The sequence below is a fragment of the Callithrix jacchus genome, chromosome 2 (assembly GCF_049354715.1).
Source record: "Callithrix jacchus isolate 240 chromosome 2, calJac240_pri, whole genome shotgun sequence".
NCBI lineage: Eukaryota > Metazoa > Chordata > Mammalia > Primates > Cebidae > Callithrix > Callithrix jacchus.
The window spans coordinates 101958023-101978369 of NC_133503.1; the positions used below are offsets into that span (position 1 = coordinate 101958023).

The following is a 20347-nucleotide window of genomic DNA, read 5'->3' on the forward strand; positions in this document are numbered from 1 at the left end:
TTGATTTAACAGAGCTGTGTGAATTGTTTACATTTTTGCATTTCTTAAAAAGGACTTTCTTCAGTCAAGGTTAATATAAAATAATTCATTTTGGAAGGACTCATGATTATCCTTCTAGTAAAATACTAGATTGAATATGATTGTACATGTAAATGTATGCCAATTACTCTTAAATAATTAAAATGATTTTGTAAAAATAAAACCCAAAAATTTAGCCTTTACATTTATTGAGATAACTTTTATAAGAGAAAGCTACAAGTTATAATAGAACCATAATTACTATAGCTATCTAATAATTAGCATTCATTATTATAACAAAAGCTATAATAATTTTTTCTTACTAATCAATCAATGTTTGAAATTCCCTCTGTAGTAAAGATTTATAGTTTGATGAAAATGTGTTCTCTTGCTGCTCTGAGAATATAAGGGAATTCAGTGGTGATTAGTTGGTAAGAAGTAAATCCCACCCCATATTCTAACCCCCCTAATGGAATGTTTTATTAGCATTTTCTCCAAAAGTGTGGGTTCTCATTATTAAAACCAATAATGCCCATGTAAGTTATCTTTTCATAGACACATCCACCTCACTGCAATTTTAAATCATTTATAGTCATCCTATTAATGAAGACTCTGGAGGTCTCTTCATTTGTGATGTGGGTAACTGAATTCTTGGGCTGCTTGCAAATCTTTCACAAATCACTCTTATAGAAAAATATTGTTACCAAACAGTCACATATTTATTTATAATAGAATTCAGAACTTTCACTGGTGAATAGTCAAGGAAACACATTTATTATTTAAGATTCATTAGATGCTCAAGGAGCCTTTTAATGTAACCAGGAGGTAATAATTTACTGGGGTTGGAAACAACTTGAACCAAGAATTTTGTGTCAGAATAGACATAAAACAGGCATAGATCTAAACCTGCAAAATTGTTCCTATTCCTGTTTGAAATAGGTTATTTATTTCAGTAACAGAGTTGAGAATTACATAGAGATTTATATGGAAACTATGTCGCTTGAGTTTTGCTGTTTTTCTGAAATTTGAAGATTTAGAAAGACTTGAAAAATTCAGAGCAATGAAAAAAATTACTTATTCTATCTTCCTTCTTCAGAAACAAAATCTAAATGAGAAATATTGTAAAATGAGGACCAGAACTTCAAAGTCAGTCTTTTAGATTAGGACCCAATAATATGGTGTTTTTAACCGAACTTATAAGAGCTATCCTAATCTCAGCACACCTGGCTAATGTGGTTGTGCCATCTTTGAGCCCATAAATCTTACACAATTGACAGTCTATATAAAGTTAAAAAAATAAAGTAGGATATTAAAGCAGACATTCTTTAACATTTATCAACCTAGTAAGGTAGCAATAGAAAAGAATTGATTTGAGATGTTTTCAGCATACAGAGAAGCTATCTTTACAAATGAGCTTGTTCTGGGTTTTTACATTTTATTAACCAAGTTAAAATCTTGAAATACTTTTTGTTTTCTTTATTCATTTAAATTGAATCGCATATAATAACAGCCCCTGATGTCTTATCCACGGGCCTAGTAATCATTCTATTGTGGGTTTAGGGGCATGTCCTAAAATTATATTACTATATCCAGATACTTTTGAATATTGTTATTATTTTCCACTCCCACTCACAGCGTCTTGATTACTAAGATTTGAGATTTTCTGCTAATTTTAAGGTTTGTGATTCTTGGGTTAGAATGTAAAATTCACATGTACATATGAAAGGGAGATTCTTTTTTTCTTCCTGTCATTTCTTTCCTAAGCCAACTCTCAGTTTTGACTTCACAAAACCTTTTTAGTGTTTTCTTTCTCTCCCATGATAAAAATTATATTTTAAAAGTAAATTATATTTATTATGTTCATGGTTATATACAAATATATAACAAAGTCTTAAAGAGAACATGAAAAATAAACAGTTTATGTATGATTATTCTTCCTATGAAACAATTTTTCTCCTTTTAAAATATTATTTTAATAAAACAATCATAAAAAGTAGAATTTTTTATAGAGACTTACCAGAACCTGTATTGATTCTCAATTGTCTGGTCACTTTTTATTAGATTATTAAGTAAATGTGGTTAAAAGAAATAGCTTATTTAGATTTTAAAAAAACTATGCAACAGCCTCTTGAACAACATTATTTTAAAAAATGGTAATTTAATATTATTTTAAATATAAAAGATCTTAGTTTATCTGCCAATAATTATTTTTATTTATTTTGAAAATCTTTGTTCTATTCAGGTTTTGGAATAGATTTTAGCAATCTATTATGGTAATGAATTACTGCTATAAGAAATGCAATTTGATATATTCTCAGGAGTTATGTAACTACCATGACATATTTTTACTCAGTAATTTTCATCTCAGTAGAGACATATTTAAATGAGTAATGTTATTCAAAATGATTCCTGAAGTCTTTTGACTCATTTTCACTGTATAGAAAATATTAAGGTTAAAACTGCAAAGTGATTGAAGCTAAATGGGAGCCTACTTGGATTCTAAAAGAAAATGATATTCAATTAGACAATTTCATACCTGTGAGACTTTTCGACAGATAGTGGTAGGTTGTCTATTTTAAGAATGTAAATCAGACTACAGCTAGATTCCTTAGAAATCTGTGTATGCAACCCTGCTTGAAGATGCATTCCCTTAATTTACAATACTGTCATCCTGTGACTGACAACTAGTGAATACATTGCATCGATTTCATAATACTTGACAGCCTATACAACTGTAGAACAAATTGGTAAAATCCCACTTCTTGAAAAGACATTACTGAAAGAGCCTTTCTTTCGGTTCTCTCATTCTTAACTCATGTGCTCCATCAGGGTGCAGTATCAGATTGATTGCTTACCATTGAAAGAAAATACAGAAATTCAGATTTTTCTGCTAACAATAGTCAAGACCATAGAATGAGTTTTTAAGTCAATCTATTTGATACAATTCTCTGAGTATGTAATTCTCTCATTCATAATTGGTATAACATTTACCTAAAAATTATATCAACCAAAAAATCCCATTTAAATAGTTTTAAGGAAATGAATTTCTACATACTATGAACGTAAATGTAGTAATTCAGCTTGGTTGGGCTCATTATTTTGTTGCAAATATTTAAATATCTACATATTCCTGTTGAAATTATATATACTTTTGAAAAGTTTGTTTTCCTTATAGTTGGTATGATCTATAGAAATATACATGTAGCTGTACTCCCTGGTGTTTCCCAGTTACTTTCCTTAGCTAGTGTTGAGTGACCTGTATCTCATTAAAATTTTAAACTGCTTGAAATAAAAATGTGCTGTAGATCTTCACATAATTTTTAACTGTGCTTTGTAGACTCTTGCTGAATTTGGTATTTTAATCAGTTATCATAACAAACCATCAGAAGTGTGTTGTGTTCAGAGGGAGCACTCATGGTTGCTGTTTTTATCACAGAGTTTCTATTTGCCATAGGGCAAGTTACAATAAGGTGACAAATAATTGTTGGTATATTAACCCTTTCACTTTTCATCTGTTTTGTAGCCTTCTTTCATAATGCAATAGCATTTTTAGTACTGAAGCTGAGCCAGGCTAGTTGACTAAAAAATCCCTAGTTGCACAACTACTGACTGCTCATATTAGAGAAAATGATACCTCAAATGAGGAACATTGGCCTCCATCATAGATGGAAATCCAGTGAAAACAAAAAATGATTACTGAAAGTTGGTTACATTTTCTGGTAAATTGAGGATTAAAGAGAAAAAAATTTTTTTTTTTTTGAGACAGAGTCTCGCTCTGTTGCCCAGGCTGGAGTGCAGTGGTATGATCTCGGCTCACCGCAACCTCCGCCTCCTAGGTTCAGGTGATTCTTGTGCCTCAGCCTCCCCAGTAGCTAGGATTACAGGCATGAGCCACCATGCCCAGCTAATTTCTGTATTTTTATTAGAGACGTTTTTCACCATGTTGATCAACCTGGTCTCTAATTCTTGATCTCAAGTAATCCACCTGCCTCAGCCTCCCAAAGTACTGGGATTATAGACATGAGCCACTGTACCCAGTGAGAAATTCTTAATAATTAATTGATATATAGAGAAAACAAAAAAACATATTGTTTTATGAAAATGTACAACTCTGATTAGAAAGTCTTACCAGGGGATTATTATTCAAAGGTTTGTCAATATTTAGATGGATTTATACATAGCATATTAAAAATTAATTTTTAATTCATACTTGTTTTTTACTAGATTAATTTTATTGAAACCCATTAACATTTGGGAAGTTTTTCTTGAATGTTAAAAATTATGCTTTCAAGTATATATCATATTTTCTATAGATTTTTTTGAGGCAGAGTTTTAAAAAATCTATTAAAGATTTTTTTAATTGGAAACAATACTGTGCTTCATAATTTCCCCCTTCTTAGCTCATTCCATGTTCTAAGCACTCTCTTTTCTCATCATCTTCTTAACTCTAAGCACCTCCCTTTCCCCAAGGGAACAAGCATAATATGTCAATCATCTTTGAAACCCAAAGTCCTGTTAGTTATGCCAATTTGACTGTGAATTTTATTTATATGAGTAAGACAAGAACATTAATGGTAATTTCAAAAAGGAAGAAAAAAGGCATAACCCCCTTGTGTCAGCACAGCTTTTTTACACTGTTTTCTTTCCTGTTATGTTTTGAACAGGACAATGACAGTGATTTGATGTTAGTCATCACTGTAGCTCTTAAGTATCAGGATTTATCACTGTGGGTCTTATCATAACCTAAATTTGTACTATAGTGAGAATGATAGGCAATTTGAAAGCTACTTCTACAAAGATATGTGTTGATGTCTTCCAAATTTATAATTACTTTCTTAGATAAAACTGGCTTTAAAAATTTCATATGTATATTTTTCTCATTATTGTTCACATAAGCAAACTAAAAAACAAAACACATACACACACACATAAAAAACAACAATATCAAGTATAATATACAGAAGCAAAGACAAGATTGAAATTGTATTGGGAACCCAAGTGTTTCTGGTGACTTTATTTTTTATTTTTATTTTTTTTAATTTTTTATTGGATTATAGGTTTTGGGGTACATGAGCAGAGCATGCAAGACAGTTGCGTAGGTACACACATGGCAGTGTGCTTTCTTTTCTTCTCCCCTTCACCCACATTTGGCATTTCTCCCCAGGCTATCCCTCCCCACCTCCCCCTCCCACTGGCCATCCCCTTTTCCCCCCAATAGACCCCAGTGTTTAGTACTCCCCTTTCTGTGTCCATGTGTTCTCATTTTACTTCACCCACCTATGAGTGAGAATATGCGGTGTTTCATTTACTGTTCTTGTGTCAGTTTGCTGAGGATGATGTTCTCCAGATTCATCCATGTCCCTACAAACGACACAAACTCATCATTTCTGATTGCTGCATAATATTCCATGGTGTATATGTGCCACATTTTTCCAATCCAGTCTATTATCAATGGGCATTTGGGTTGATTCCAGGTCTTTGCTATTGTAAACAGTGCTGCAGTGAACATTCGTGTACATGTGTCCTTATAGTAGAACGATTTATAGTCTTTTGGATATATACCCAGTAATGGGATTGCTGGGTCAAATGGAATTTCTATTTCTAAGGCCTTGAGGAATCGCCACACTGTCTTCCACAATGGTTGAACTAATTTACACTCCCACCAACAGTGTAAAAGTGTTCCTTTTTCTCCACATCCTCTCCAGCATCTGTTGTCTCCAGATTTTTTAATGATCGCCATTCTAACTGGCGTGAGATGGTATCTCAATGTGGTTTTGATTTGCATCTCTCTGATGACCAGTGACGATGAGCATTTTTTCATATGATTGTTGGCCTCATATATGTCTTCTTTCGTAAAGTATCTGTTCATATCCTTTGCCCACTTTTGAATGGGCTTGTTTGTTTTTTTTCCTGTAAATCTGTTTGAGTTCTTTGTAAATTCTGGATATCAGCCCTTTGTCAGATGGGTAGACTGCAAAAATTTTTTCCCATTCTGTTGGTTGCCGATCCACTCTACTGACTGTTTCTTTTGCCGTGCAGAAGCTGTGGAGTTTCATTAGGTCCCATTTGTCTATTTTGGCTTTTGTTGCCAATGCTTTTGGTGTTTTGTTCATGAAGTCCTTGCCTACTCCTATGTCCTGGATAGTTTTGCCTAGATTTTCTTCTAGGGTTTTTATGGTGCCAGGTCTTATGTTTAAGTCTTTAATCCATCTGGAGTTAATTTTAGTGTAAGGTGTCAGGAAGGGGTCCAGTTTCTGCTTTCTGCACATGGCTAGCCAGTTTTCCCAACACCATTTGTTAAACATGGAATCCTTTCCCCATTGCTTGTTTTTGTCAGGTTTATCAAAGATTGTATAGTTGTATGTATGTTGTGTTGCCTCCGGTGCCTCTGTTTTGTTCCATTGGTCTATATCTCTGTTTTGGTACCAGTACCATGCTGTTTTGATTACTGTAGCCTTGTAGTATAGTTTGAAATCCGGTAGTGTGATGCCCCCCACTGTGTTCTTTTTGCTTAGAATTGACTTGGCTATGCGGGCTCTCTTTTGGTTCCATATGAAGTTCATGGTGGTTTTTTCCAGTTCTGTGAAGAAAGTCGATGGTAGCTTGATGGGGATAGCGTTGATTCTGTAAATTACTTTGGGCAGTATAGCCATTTTCACGATATTAATTCTTCCTAACCATGAACATGGAATGTTTCTCCATCTGTTTGTGTCCTCTCTGATTTCGTTGAGCAGTGGTTTGTAGTTCTCCTTGAAGAGGTCTCTTACATTCCTTGTGAGTTGTATTCCAAGGTATTTTATTCTTTTTGTAGCAATGGCGAATGGCAGTTCGCTCTTGATTTGGCTTTCTTTAAGTCTGTTATTGGTGTAGACGAATGCTTGTGATTTTTGCACATTGATTTTATATCCTGAGACTTTGCTGAAGTTGCTTATCAGTTTCAGGAGTTTTTGGGCTGAGGCAATGGGGTCTTCTAGGTATACTATCATGTCATCTGCAAATAGAGACAATTTGGCTTCCACCTTTCCTATTTGAATACCCTTTATTTCTTTTTCTTGCCTGATTGCTCTGGCTAGAACTTCCAGTACTAATTGAATAGGAGTGGTGAAAGAGGGCATCCTTGTCTAGTGCCAGATTTCAAAGGGAATGCTTCCAGTTTTTGCCCATTCAGTATGATATTGGCTGTTGGTTTGTCATAAATAGCTTTTATTACTTTGAGATACGTTCCATCGATACCAAGTTTATTGAGGGTTTTTAGCATAAAGGGCTGTTGAATTTTGTCAAATGCCTTCTCTGCGTCAATTGAGATAATCATGTGGTTTTTGTTTTTCGTTCTGTTTATGTGGTGAATTACATTGATAGACTTGCGTATGTTGAACCAGCCTTGCATCCCCAGGATGAATCCTACTTGATCATGATGAATAAGTTTTTTGATTTGCTCTTGCAATCGGCTTGCCAATATTTTATTGAAGATTTTTGCATCTATGTTCATCATGGATATTGGCCTGAAGTTTTCTTTTCTCATTGGGTCTCTGCCGGGTTTTAGTATCAGGATGATGTTGGTCTCATAAAATGATTTGGGAAGGATTCCCTCTTTTTGGATTGTTTGAAATAGTTTTAGAAGAAATGGTGCCAGCTCTTCCTTGTGTGTCTGGTAGAATTCGGCTGTGAACCCGTCTGGACCTGGGCTTTTTTTGTGTGGTAGGCTCTTAATTGCTGCCTCAACTTCAGACCTTGTTATTGGTCTATTCATAGTTTCAGCTTCCTCCTGGTTTAGGCTTGGGAGGACACAGGAATCCAGGAATTTGTCCATTTCTTCCAGGTTTACTAGTTTATGCGCATAGAGTTGTTTGTAATATTCTCTGATGATGGTTTGAATTTCTGTGGAATCTGTGGTGATTTCCCCTTTATCATTTTTTATTGCATCTATTTGGTTGTTCTCTCTTTTATTTTTAATCAATCTGGCTAGTGGTCTGTCTATTTTGTTGATCTTTTCAAAACACCAGCTCTTGGATTTATTGATTTTTTGAAGGGTTTTTCGTGTCTCAATCTCCTTCAGCTCAGCTCTGATCTTAGTAATTTCTTGTCTTCTGCTGGGTTTTGAGTTTTTTTGATCTTGCTCCTCTAGCTCTTTCAATTTTGACGATAGGGTGTCAATTTTGGATCTCTCCATTCTCCTCATATGGGCACTTTTTGCTATATACTTTCCTCTAGAGACTGCTTTAAATGTGTCCCAGAGGTTCTGGCACATTGTGTCTTCGTTCTCATTGGTTTCAAAGAACTTCTTTATTTCTGCCTTCATTTCGTTGTTTACCCAGTCAACATTCAAGAGCCAGTTGTTCAGTTTCCATGAAGCTGTGCGGTTCTGGGTCTGTTTCTGAATTCTGAGTTCTAACTTGATTGCACTATGGTCTGAGAGGCTGTTTGTTATGATTTCAGTTGTTTTGCATTTGTTGAGCAGTGCTTTACTTCCAATTATGTGGTCAATTTTAGAGTAGGTGTGATGTGGTGCTGAGAAGAATGTGTATTCTGTGGATTTGGGGTGGAGAGTTCTGTAAATGTCTATCAGGTTTGCTTGCTCCAGGTCTGAGTTCAAGCCCTGGATATCCTTGCTGATTTTTTGTCTGGTAGATCTGTCTAGTATTGACAGTGGAGTGTTAAAGTCTCCCACTATTATTGTGTGGGAGTCTAAGTCCTTTTGTAAGTCCTTAAGAACTTGGCTTATGTATCTGGGTGCTCCTGCATTGGGTCCATATATGTTTAGGATTGTTAGCTCTTCTTGTTGTATCGATCCTTTTACCATTATGTAATGGCCTTCTTTGTCTCTTTTGATCTTTGTTGCTTTAAAGTCTATTTTATCAGAGATGAGAATTGCAACTCCTGCTTTTTTTTGCTTTCCATTTGCTTGGTAAATCTTCCTCCATCCCTTTATTTTGAGCCTTTGTGTATCCTTGCATGTGAGATGGGTTTCCTGGATACAGCACACTGATGGGTTTTGGATTTTTATCCAATTTGCCAGTCTGTGTCTTTTGATTGGTGCATTTAGTCCATTTACATTTAGGGTTAATATTGTTATGTGTGAATTTGATACTGCCATTTTGATGCTAAGTGGCTGTTTTGCCTGTTAGTTGTTGTAGATTCTTCATTATGTTGATGCTCTTTAGCATTCAGTGTGATTTTGGAATGGCTGGTACTGGTTGATGCTTTCTATGTGTAGTGCCTCTTTTAGGAGCTCTTGTAAAGCAGGCCTGGTGGTGACAAAATCTCTGAGTACTTGCTTGTTCGCAAAGGATTTTATTTTTCCTTCACTTCTGAAGCTCAGTTTGGCTGGATATGAAATTCTGGGTTGAAAGTTCTTTTCTTTAAGAATGTTGAATATTGGCCCCCACTCTCTTCTGGCTTGTAGTGTTTCTGCCGAGAGATCTGCTGTGAGTCTGATGGGCTTCCCTTTGTGGGTGACCCGACCTTTCTCTCTGGCAGCCCTTAGTATTCTCTCCTTTATTTCAACCCTATTGAATCTGACGATTATGTGCCTTGGGGTTGCTCTTCTTGCGGAATATCTTTGTGGTGTTCTCTGAATTTCCTGCAATTGAGTGTTGGCCTGTCTTGCTAGATGGGGGAAATTTTCCTGGATGATGTCCTGAAGAGTATTTTCCAGCTTGGATTCATTGTCTTCGTCCCCTTCTGGTACACCTATCAAACGTAGGTTAGGTCTTTTCACATAGTCCCACATTTCTTGGAGACTTTGTTCATTCCTTTTTGCGTTTTTTTCTCTAATCTTGGTTTCTCATTTTATTTCATTGAGTTGGTCTTCGACTTCAGATATTCTTTCTTCTGCTTGGTCAATTCGGCTATTGAAACTTGTGCATGCTTCGCGAAGTTCTCGTATTGTGTTTCTCAGCTCCTTTAATTCATTCATATTCCTCTCTAAGTTATCCATTCTTGTTATCATTTCCTCAAATCTTTTTTCAAATCTTTTCTCAAGGTTCTTAGTTTCTTTGCATTGATTTAATACATGATCTTTTAGCTCACCAAAGTTTCTCATTATCCATCTTCTGAAGTCTAATTCCGTCATTTCGTCACAGTCATTCTCCGTCCAGCTTTGTTCCCTTGCTGGTGAGGAGTTTTGGTCCTTTCTAGGAGGCGAGGTGTTCTGGTTTCGGGTGTTTTCCTCCTTTTTGCGCTGGTTTCTTCCCATCTTTGTGGATTTGTCCGCTGGTCCTCTGCGTAGTTGCTGACTTTTCGATTGGGTCTCTGAGTGGACACCCTGAATGTTGATGATGAAGTATTTCTGTTGCTTGGTTTTCCTTCTACCGGTCTAGCCCCTTCGCTGAACGAGTGCTGAGGTCCGCTCCAGACCCTGCTTGTCTGGGGTGCACCTCTAGCAGCTGTGGCACAGCGAGGGATGCTACCAGTTTCTTTTTCTGCTATCTTTGTCCCAGGATGGTGCCTGCCTAATGTCAGTCTTTTGGATATAGAGGGGTCAGGGAGCTGCTTGAGGAGACAGTTTGTACTTTATAGGGGTTTAATTGCTGAGCTGTGAGCTGTGTTGTTCATTCAGGGCTGTTAGGCTGCTATGTTTGATTCTGCTGCAACAGAGCTCATTTAAAAAACCCTTTTTTTTCTCAAATGCTCTGTGTTGAGGGGTTTGGGCTTTATTTTTGGATGTCCGTTGAGGTCCTGCCCAGCTAGGATGCAGACTAGCCACTGTTTGCCTGCCGAGGCTCCGCCCTGCTGTTGTGAGGCTCACCCTGGCTCAGCTGTTCTGCTGTTCTCCACCAAGCCCTGCGGTGGAGTCTCTCTGTTGTAGCGGGTTGCCTCGGCAACGGCAGGCTGCCTTAGCAGTGGGCGTGTATCTCAGTAGGGACGGGTTGCCTCGGCAACGGCTGGCTGCCTCAGCAGTGGGCGTGTATCTCAGTAGGGACGGGTTGCCTCGGCAACGGCTGGCTGCGTCAGCAATGGGCGTGTATCTCAGTTGGGGCGGGTTGCCTCGGTAATGGTGGCCGCCCCTCCCCCTCAGAGCGTCTCGGGCGGTCTGCATGGGGCTTGTTTGAAATCGCGGTTTTGTTCGTCCCACTGGGCCAATCCTAACACTCTGTTCCTGCAATCCCCTGGGCTGGCCCACTGTCCAAGTCTAGCTCAGTCTCAAGTCCAGCCCTTCACGTCTCCGGTTGCCGGTTCAACGGGGCACCCGGACAAGTGCGCCCTGTGGGGAGCACTGGGTAGGACTGGCCGCCGCCGCCCCGGCTGCCGGCTTCGCCAGGCGGAGGTTCTGCCTGGCGTCCCGCGTCTCCTCTTCACTTGGGAATTTCCCCGTTCCGTGGGCAACAAAGATCAGTCTGGAAATGCAGCTCAGACTCACCTCTCCGCCGACACAACGAGAACTCCAATCCTGGGTTGTTCTCACAGCGCCATCTTGAGTCCTCCCCCTTCTCTGGTGACTTTAAATGGAAATTTTGTGATGTTTATAGAAGTATTCAGTGACTGCTGAGATTTTTTCTTTTTTTTTCCTTTTACTTTTCATTAACAAGGTATTTCCTTTTTTTTTTTTTTTTTTGAGACAGAATCTTGCTCTGTCACCCAGGCTGGAGTGCAGAGGAGCAATCTCGGCTCACTCACTGCAACCTTCACCTCCCAGATTCAAGTGATTCTTCTGTCTCAGCCTCCCAAGTAGCTGGGACTACAGGTGCCTGCCACCACACCTGGCTAATTTTTTGTATTTTTAGTAGAGATGGGGCTTCACTGTGTTAGCCAGGGTGGTCTCCATCTCCTGACCTCGTGATCCGCCCGCCTCTGCCTCCCAAATTGCTGGGATTACAGGCATGAGTCACGGTGCCCAGCTGACAAGATATTTTCTTTTGACTCAAAATGTCTTTTTTTTTTTTTTTTTTTTTTTGCTACTTGTGCCTTTAGGTGAATTAAAGAATAGACCAAACGCCTTCATCTAAAATATTGTGCCATGATAGCTTTTTAAAGTCAGTGAGCTTTGTCATGTGACCCTTCTTTTAAGAAATAGGCCTTTAGCTCACTCATACTATATATATATATTCTTATATAGCATGAGTTGCTCCAAGAATTAATGGTATATACACACATATGTAAAATAAGCTATGACTGGTGGTAAAAATATAAACTGTCAGTTTCTTCTAGGGTCTTAGCTGTCTAGAATGTTAATAAAATTTTGTTTAATCTGAAGTAAATATAGTCTGATTTGAATTGGATGAATTTTTTAGGTTTATTTAGCAGTATTTTTAAAGACTGCTTAGTGGTTTAACAAAAGAAACTGAATCTTAAATGAAAATAGAGGGAAATGAATGAACCTGATCTAGTTTCACCTACAAGACCTCCAAAATAGTTTTGAAGAAAATGTGCCATTGGACTCATATCTTATATGCCAGGTTCTAGCCTAGTGCCCAATTTCTTTTTTTTGGTCTGATCTTCAAACTGATCAAATTAGAGAGTAAATTATGCTCCGTATTTTAGTCAAGCCATGTGCTATTAGCAGGGCACTCTAGGACTATCTCTAGTCTACAGCTGACGAGAAACTACTTGCCTCTGCACCTCTTATAACTGCACATGATTGCTCTAGAGGAAATTCTCAAAACTCCATTCCATCAGAGTAATCTAAAATTAAGGAGTTGAGAAATAGGATTTTTACACTTATGGGCTTTCAGAATTTTTGACTCTTTGGGCCCTTTGGACTGTAAGAATATACAGGTGTTATGTTTCACTTGGTTACCTGCCTAGGAAAATAGAAGGGTATATATGACTAAAAAAAGATTTTCTGGTTCTTTTTCAGGTTTAGATATTTTTTGAATGATAACTAAATACCTATAAACACATCCAGCTTAAAAAGGATCTTCTCCTCCAACACAAAACTATAACATAGTTCTGGTAACACTAATGAAGATTATATGTAAATATCAGCCCAAATTTCTATTAGCATAGCCCACTAAAGCTATCACCTTCCATCAAAACTGCCATTTTTCAAAGGTTTAAAACATTTCATTACCTGCCCCTTTCTTGCTACTCTCCATAGAATACTCCTATAGTTACTAATAGATATAAATATAAATTCTAAATATTTCATTTAGGAAGTTCTTATTCCAGGCTAACTTAAATTATAGCCCATATAAGTGTTATCCATTTTGTTCAGTTTTCATCATGACCTACTTTTATTGATTCTTCTGGAACTCTTACAAAATTTTCAAGCCTTCCAAGTTTATTTTCGTGTAGCTTTATTTCATCTTTCTATATAGTATAAGCAGAGAAAGCCCCTAAGTTTAAAATCCTTTATTTATTTATTTAAGGTACATAGCAGGTATATATATTTATGGGGTACATGAAATATTTCAATATAGGCATATAATATGTAATAATCACATCACGATAAATGGGGTAAGATTATGTTGCATTACATTTTAGTTTTCTAATATGTGGCTTAAATATGTATGTTTTTGGTTTCAAGCATTTTTTTTTTTTTTTTAATTGGAGATGGAGTTTTGCTCTTGTTACCCAGGCTGGAGTGCAATGGCGCGATCTCGGCTCACCGCAACCTCCGCCTCCTGGGTTCAAGCAATTCTCCTGCCTCAGCCTCCTGAGTAGCTGGGATTACAGGCACGCGCCACCATGCCTAGCTAATTTTTTGTGTTTTTAGTAGAGACGGGGTTTCACCATGTTGACCAGGATGGTCTTGATCTGTTGACCTCATGATCCACCTGCCTCGGCCTCCCAAAGTGCTGGGATTACAGGCTTGAGCCACCGCGCCTGGCTCTTTTTTTTTTTTTTTTTTTTTAATAAAATACTTGTTGTATGGCTTGTATAGAATTGTATAGCTTGTAGTACCTAGATAACAAAGAGAAATTGTATTAGCCAGGTTTCCAAATTCTATCCCTTTTCCTTGAACAACTAGTTAGATAAATTCAGGATGGTTTAGTTGAACATGGATTTTTATTCTTAGGATATTGCCCTAGTCGTTTTCCTTTCTTGAAAAGCGGTTATTTGATTGTGGTTAAATTGTGATGTTGTAAAGCTATGTTAGCTAAATTTTTTACTATGTCAGCAAGCAGAATATTGTTTGCACTTCTTTGCTTTTTAAATGCTGCTCAGGGAGCTGCGTAAGTTATAATTGATGCACAGAAGAGATTTCAAATTTTATATGCCTATAAATTGGCACTGCTACACAGACTAGAAAGATGAGATTGGAGAAGTTATTTTCCCGTGAGAATGATACAAATTACTGTCAAACTGTTTATGCTTGCTGTAAAAATATTTTCAATGTACAGGTATTTGCTTACTATCTGGGTAGCACTCTTATTAAAGTAGAATAACATTTTGAGCCAAAATGAAATGTTTTCAGTACCATTACATATTGTAGTAGGCTGGTTTAGTCATTCCTGGGCTTATATGCCTGTAATTATGTTTGTTTTTTTTTAAATTATTGAATTTGCTTAAGTTTGGAGTTTTAGAATTTTTAGGAACCACAGTGTTTATAACAGTCCAGCCTTCTTATTTTACATATGAAGAAACTGAGGCTCAGAAGTGTTAAAAAAAATATGCCAAGGTCAAAGACCTAAAAATTTGCATGAATGGAATTAAAATAAGTTTTTTTGCATCACTCCACTTCTTTTTCTTTTTCTTTTCTTTCTTTTTTTTTTTTTAACATATCTCATATCTTAGGAAATTGCCATGTTTAATATGTATTCGTTTCAGGAATATAAATGCCTTTACTTCTTCCCAGTTTACACTTAACCTCTAGATGACCTGAAATTTGCAGCGTTTAAGATGAATTTGTTGGACTCATTTGGTGAAGTTGGCCGAAACTTTAAAAATATAGACTAAAGTAGGTGTAAACAATTATGCATCTCTTATTTTGTGAAGACTGTTTACTAATGTCAACAACAGGAGTGTAAAGTGATCCTTTACCGTAAATAAACTTCTAGTCATTGTCTCAAACTTACTGCATTCTTTAATATATTTTCCTAAAGAATGCTGGTTGGTAGGTGGTCTTTAGTTTGGATCAGGAGAAGAACTGTCATCCCTAGGTTCTTGGGAAATTCGAATTCTTCATTTTGTGAGTGGTGTATCATAATAGTATTATGTTTTGCAAAAAAAAAAAAAAGGATTATTATGCAAAAATAATAGTTTTGCATATGAAAATACTGATTTTGACTCATTTAGGAATATAGGTTTTTGTTTTACTTTCCCATTTCTCAATAGCAGAATCTGCTAGATCTAATATTTTGCAGCAATTTTTTTGTGTGTGCGTTGGTATATAGACAAGAAAACAGAAATAGGGAGTATCAGCTAATGAAAGGTGACAATGAGATGACAGTTTGAGGTGTGCTGAAATAGGATGAAACTAGGGTTTGCTTTCATTCAGACTGCTGGGTTTTTTCTTTCATCCTAGAAAGTAAGTTCTAAGGTAAAGGCTCGGTGATATCTTTACTAAAGATTCAGTAACATGAAAATACTAGAAAATAATTCGTTTATATTAAAGTTATCAAATGGAAATATAAACATAGTAGCCAAATATATTTCAGTGCCCACAGTGACATTTATTTTAAGATTTGTGTTTAGGAATTGGCTTGCACACATGATTGCTGATCTTAAGGTAGTTTCTCCCAATTATTTTAAGAATTGCTCCATGTTGCTTTGTAGAGCTTCGCCTGTGTTGGGGGCAAAGAAAAAGATGGGGAGAGGAAAATTGACAGGCTAAGGTACTTCTTTCAGGGTAAAACTGCATTGAAAATAGAGATATCTGAGCAATTCTTGGGGAATGTTAACTTTCCTCTAAACAGTTTTGCCAAAACTGTGTGGTGGCAATTAAAAAAAGCAAAAGACAAAAACTTACTCAAGCACATACACATCAACTATCACGCAACAAAAAAAGAAAAACTTTTCTAAAAGATCTAGTATGGAGAAGTAGGAAATTCTATATGCAGCCAAAGAATAAAGAGTAAAAATCACACTAAAACGTGAGAAACAATGCATGTATCACCCAGCCCTAGCCTTTGGCCACAGATTAAGGTCATGTGTTGACGATATCAAAAGCAGATGCTCTTATGAACTAAATGTTAGGCTAATGAGTCCGATAGCACTTTTGGTAATCAGAGGTGACCGTTAGGAACATGTTGTTTTCTTGCACATGCTTTTCTGAAATGCTCTAGGAATGAGAGTATACTGTAGGAAGAGGCAGAGGCAAGAGGCAGTGCTGTCTTGGTTAGTTCCTCGTGGGCATTTTCTGTAAAGCATTTTGCAGATAAATAATGCAGTAGACAATAATAAGAGTCGTTTGCATTTTCCTTCCTGACTTTGAGTATATGTTACTCAAGGTCTTGCTTTTGTGTGAACACAAAATTGGCATTTGTTTTACATTTCTATAATGTTGATTTTCTTTATATTCATTTCTCTCTAGAGATTATTTCTTTTTCTTTCCTGCTGTATGCATGCAACTCCCATTCATGGTAAAATAAATTACTATAAAACATAAGTCCATATTTTAAGGGAAATTTATAAGTGGATTTATTAAAAGACTGTAAGTTATCTTTGTTAAGTGTGCTCTGAATGAAGAGATCACCTAAACAGGCTTTGTGTGAGCAACAAGGCTGTTTATTCACTTGAGCGTGAGTGGGCTGAGTCCGAAAAGAGAGTCAGCAGAGGGTGGTGGGATAGGAGCTGGTTTTATAGGTTGGGGGTAAGTAATGCAAAGTTGCAGTTTAGAGTGTTTTTTTGTAAGCCAGGGGCAGGGGGATGTCACGGCATCCAGTGTTACAAGGCTGACCTATCATTTGAGGTAGGAACAGTGGTAGAGTGTCATAAGGTCAGTTAATCAGGCCACAGGGTCCAGTGTCACAAGGTCAACTTATCAGTTGAGGGAGTAACAATGGTGGAATGTCGCAAGGTTGGGTAATCAGGCACTGCAGGAGCTAGCTATTCCTCTTCTTTTGTGATTTTTCTGTTACCTTAGACTTTCTGGCTCTGGGAGGCTATCTAGAGGTGTATGTGTGGGTCAGAGGGGTCACCATTGGCATGACTGTGGTGTAGTCCATGGTGCAGTCAGTTTGAAGAACCTTGCAATCTTTATGTTTTCCAACAATATACTTAATTTGTGATATTTTCAAAAAAAGATTAAAATGTAATTGTTTATGAAGTATAGCACTGTGGTTAAGAACGTGAAGTCAGGAGTCAGACCCTGAATTTGAATCTTGGCTTTGTCATATATTAGCTATGTGACCTATCAGCAAGTTATTTAATATCTGTTTGCTCAGCTTCTTCATGTTTAAAATGGAGACTATCCCATCTACTTCATAGGATTTTTGTGAGAGTCAAATATATGGGTATTGTACTTACCACTTGAAATGAAATAAAAACTACATTTTTTAATATTATGATGTACTTAGTATAATACCTGGTACATAATAAGCCCTTTTCAAAATGTGATTTATAATTTAGAGTATAATATTTCATTGCCTTTTTAAGATGTTTTTAATATTTATTAATTTGATTCCATCTGTCTCTTAGTGCCTAGAATTAGAGTATTAGTCTTTCAAATGAAAGCAAAATTTTAAGGTTGGAATAGATATTAAAAATGTAGAGTAACAAAGGATCTCTTGTCATCATCTTTAAAAATAAGATAAAGAAAACTTTTAAATTATAAACATTTTTGTATCAATTAGATTTATGTAGCATTTTCTTTTCATATAAAAAACAGTTATATTAAAATATGCATAGACTCATTCTGTATAACTTAGATTTTCTTTCTTGCTTTATGTTTTTGTCAAGACTGTGTGTAGAGCATATAAATGTGTGCTTCTGTTTGTTATCATTTTATGTGTTCCATTGCCAAAAAACATTAAAAAGATTTTCTTTTTTTTTGTTATTGTTGTTGTTTTTTGAGACGGAGTTTCGATCTTGTTACCCAGGCTGGAGTGCAATGGTGCGATCTCAGCTCACCGCAACCTCCGCCTCCTGGGTTCAGGCAATTCTCCTGCCTCAGCCTCCTGAGTAGCTGGGATTATGGGCACACGCCACCATGCCCAGCTAATTTTTTGTATTTTTAGTAGAGATAGGGTTGGTCTTGATCTCTTGACCTCGTGATCCACCCGCCTCGGCCTCCCAAAGTGCTGGAATTACAGGCTTGAGCCACTGTTGTTGTTTTTTTTGAGAGGGAGTCTTGCTCTGTCACTAGGCTGGAGTGCAGTGCATGATCTCGGCTCACTGCAGCCTCCACCTCCTGGGTTCAAGCAATTCTCTTGCCTCAGCCTCCTGAGTAGGTGGGACTATAGGTAGGTGCCACCACACCCAGCTAATTTTTGTATTTTTAATAGAGACAGGGTTTCACCATGTTAGCCATGGTGGTCTTGATCTCTTGACTTTGTGATCCACCTGCCTTAGCCTCCCAAAGTGCTGGGATTACAGGTGTGAGCCACCACGCCTGGCCAAAAATATTTTCTTAATGGTATAGCCTATTCACTTAAAAATTATTTAATAGTGAAGAGCTGAATCTGAAACTCCTTTAATTTTCTGAGCTTTTAAAGTTTGTTTTGTTTGGGTTCTTTTTTTAAAAAAATAACATACATATGGTGATTAAGGATAGGCATTCATTCATTTATTCAATCAGTATTTGAGTGCTTCAAGGCACTGTCCTAGGCATTAAGGATACATCAGGGAAACATTTATCTATTTAGAGACAGGATCTTGCTCTATCTCCTAGCTCTCTGCAGCCTCAAACTCCTGGGTTCAAAGGATCCTCCTGCCTCAGCCTTCTGAGTGGTTAGGACTACAGGCATATGCCACCAGGCCTGGCTGATTTTTAGGATTTTTTTTGTAGAGACAGAGTCTTGCTATGTTTCCTAGTTTGGTCTTAAACTTCTGGCTTCAAGTGATCCTCCTGTCTCCACCTCCTGAAGCCCGGAGATTATTCATGTGAGCCATTGTATCCAGCCACACTGAAACTTTTAGATCAAACAATAAACTCATAATTGTATCAATTAGATTTTTCTCAATTGTTTAGGAACTTCATAGTCTTACTTTTGGATAGCAACCAAGTACATATTCGGTACACAGAGCTTTCCTTTATCTGTGTCATGCAGTTAAAAAGGTTTTTTATTGTCTTCTATAAAATAGTTAATATGCAATGGTCAAATCTGAAACATCATCTCTTACAAAGATTACACAGAAAAGAATTATTTATAGAATTTATAACTTATTATAAGCCACACTTTTCATTATTTTGGATAACTAGTGGTGCTTTCCTACCTGATTTAAACTAGTTTTATTGGCCAGGTGCAGTGGCTCATGCCTGTAATCCCAGGACTTTGGGAGGCCAAGGTGGGTAGATCACGAGGTCAAGAGTTCAAGATCAACCTGGCCAATATGGTGAAACCCTGTCTCTACTAAAAATACAAAAATTAGCTGGGTGTGGTGGTGGGTGCTTGTAATCCCAGCTACACGGGAGGCTGAGGCAGGAGAATTGTTTGAACCCAGGAGGTGAAGTTTGCCGTGAGCCACGATCGTGCCATTGCACTCCAGCCTCGGCAACAGGTTGATGCTCCGTCTCAGAAAAAAACAAAACAAAAACTAGTCCTGTTTAGGCTATGGATCAACCTCTTTGTTCCAAAACACTGGAATAGGGGAATTTTGTGCCTTTCCCCTTCCCCCCAGAGAGTTTTTGTTCCACTAAGTGACATTAAGATCCTGTTCTCAAGCTGTTTTCCTTTCACCTACTGCCTAGTTTTTTGAGGTGGGAATGAAGGTAGGCGAAAGTTAATTGTAGACCAACACAAAGAGTACAATGCAGCATGTGTTTGCAATAATGATTAATGGACACTATGAAGCAAGTCTGATGGCAGGACCTGATCAAGCAGTGCTCTAGAGCCAATGGGTGACCCATCAGATACAACTGGTTTCTTTATTTTTTGAAGTTCTATAACATGGAAATGCAGTCACAGGTTAATCTTTACTAAATTTCGTTCTACAGGATTATTTAAAAATATAGGGAAATGATCAGGAATTGCTGTTGTTAGAATGTAGGGGGATTAAATAGGTTCAAAATGAGTAGATTGTATATTCTCATTACATAGAACCTTTTGCAAAATGTCTAATTCAAGTAACAAGTTAGTCTACAGCTAATTCCTCCTCACTGGAGTATTAGATGTTCTTAATTAATTTTCTGACAAAAATATGAATGCTGCAATTTCATTGATCCTTAAGGCCTTATTCCAGAACTTTCTTCATTGAGTTTTAGAAAAAGAGAAATACATTCTTTCTGAAGTTGAGGGTCCTGATTTTCTCAGTGTTAACAATAGGGCCTATTATGCTGCTTCCAACT

General features: G+C 37.0%; 1 protein-coding gene across 10 annotated transcripts in view; it reads left to right on the forward strand.

Moving 5' to 3' along the window:
* FBXL17 (F-box and leucine rich repeat protein 17) overlaps nt 1–20347 on the forward strand; it is a 572981-nt gene that overhangs the window by 252176 nt on the left and 300458 nt on the right. The gene's annotated exons all lie outside the window — the stretch shown is intronic.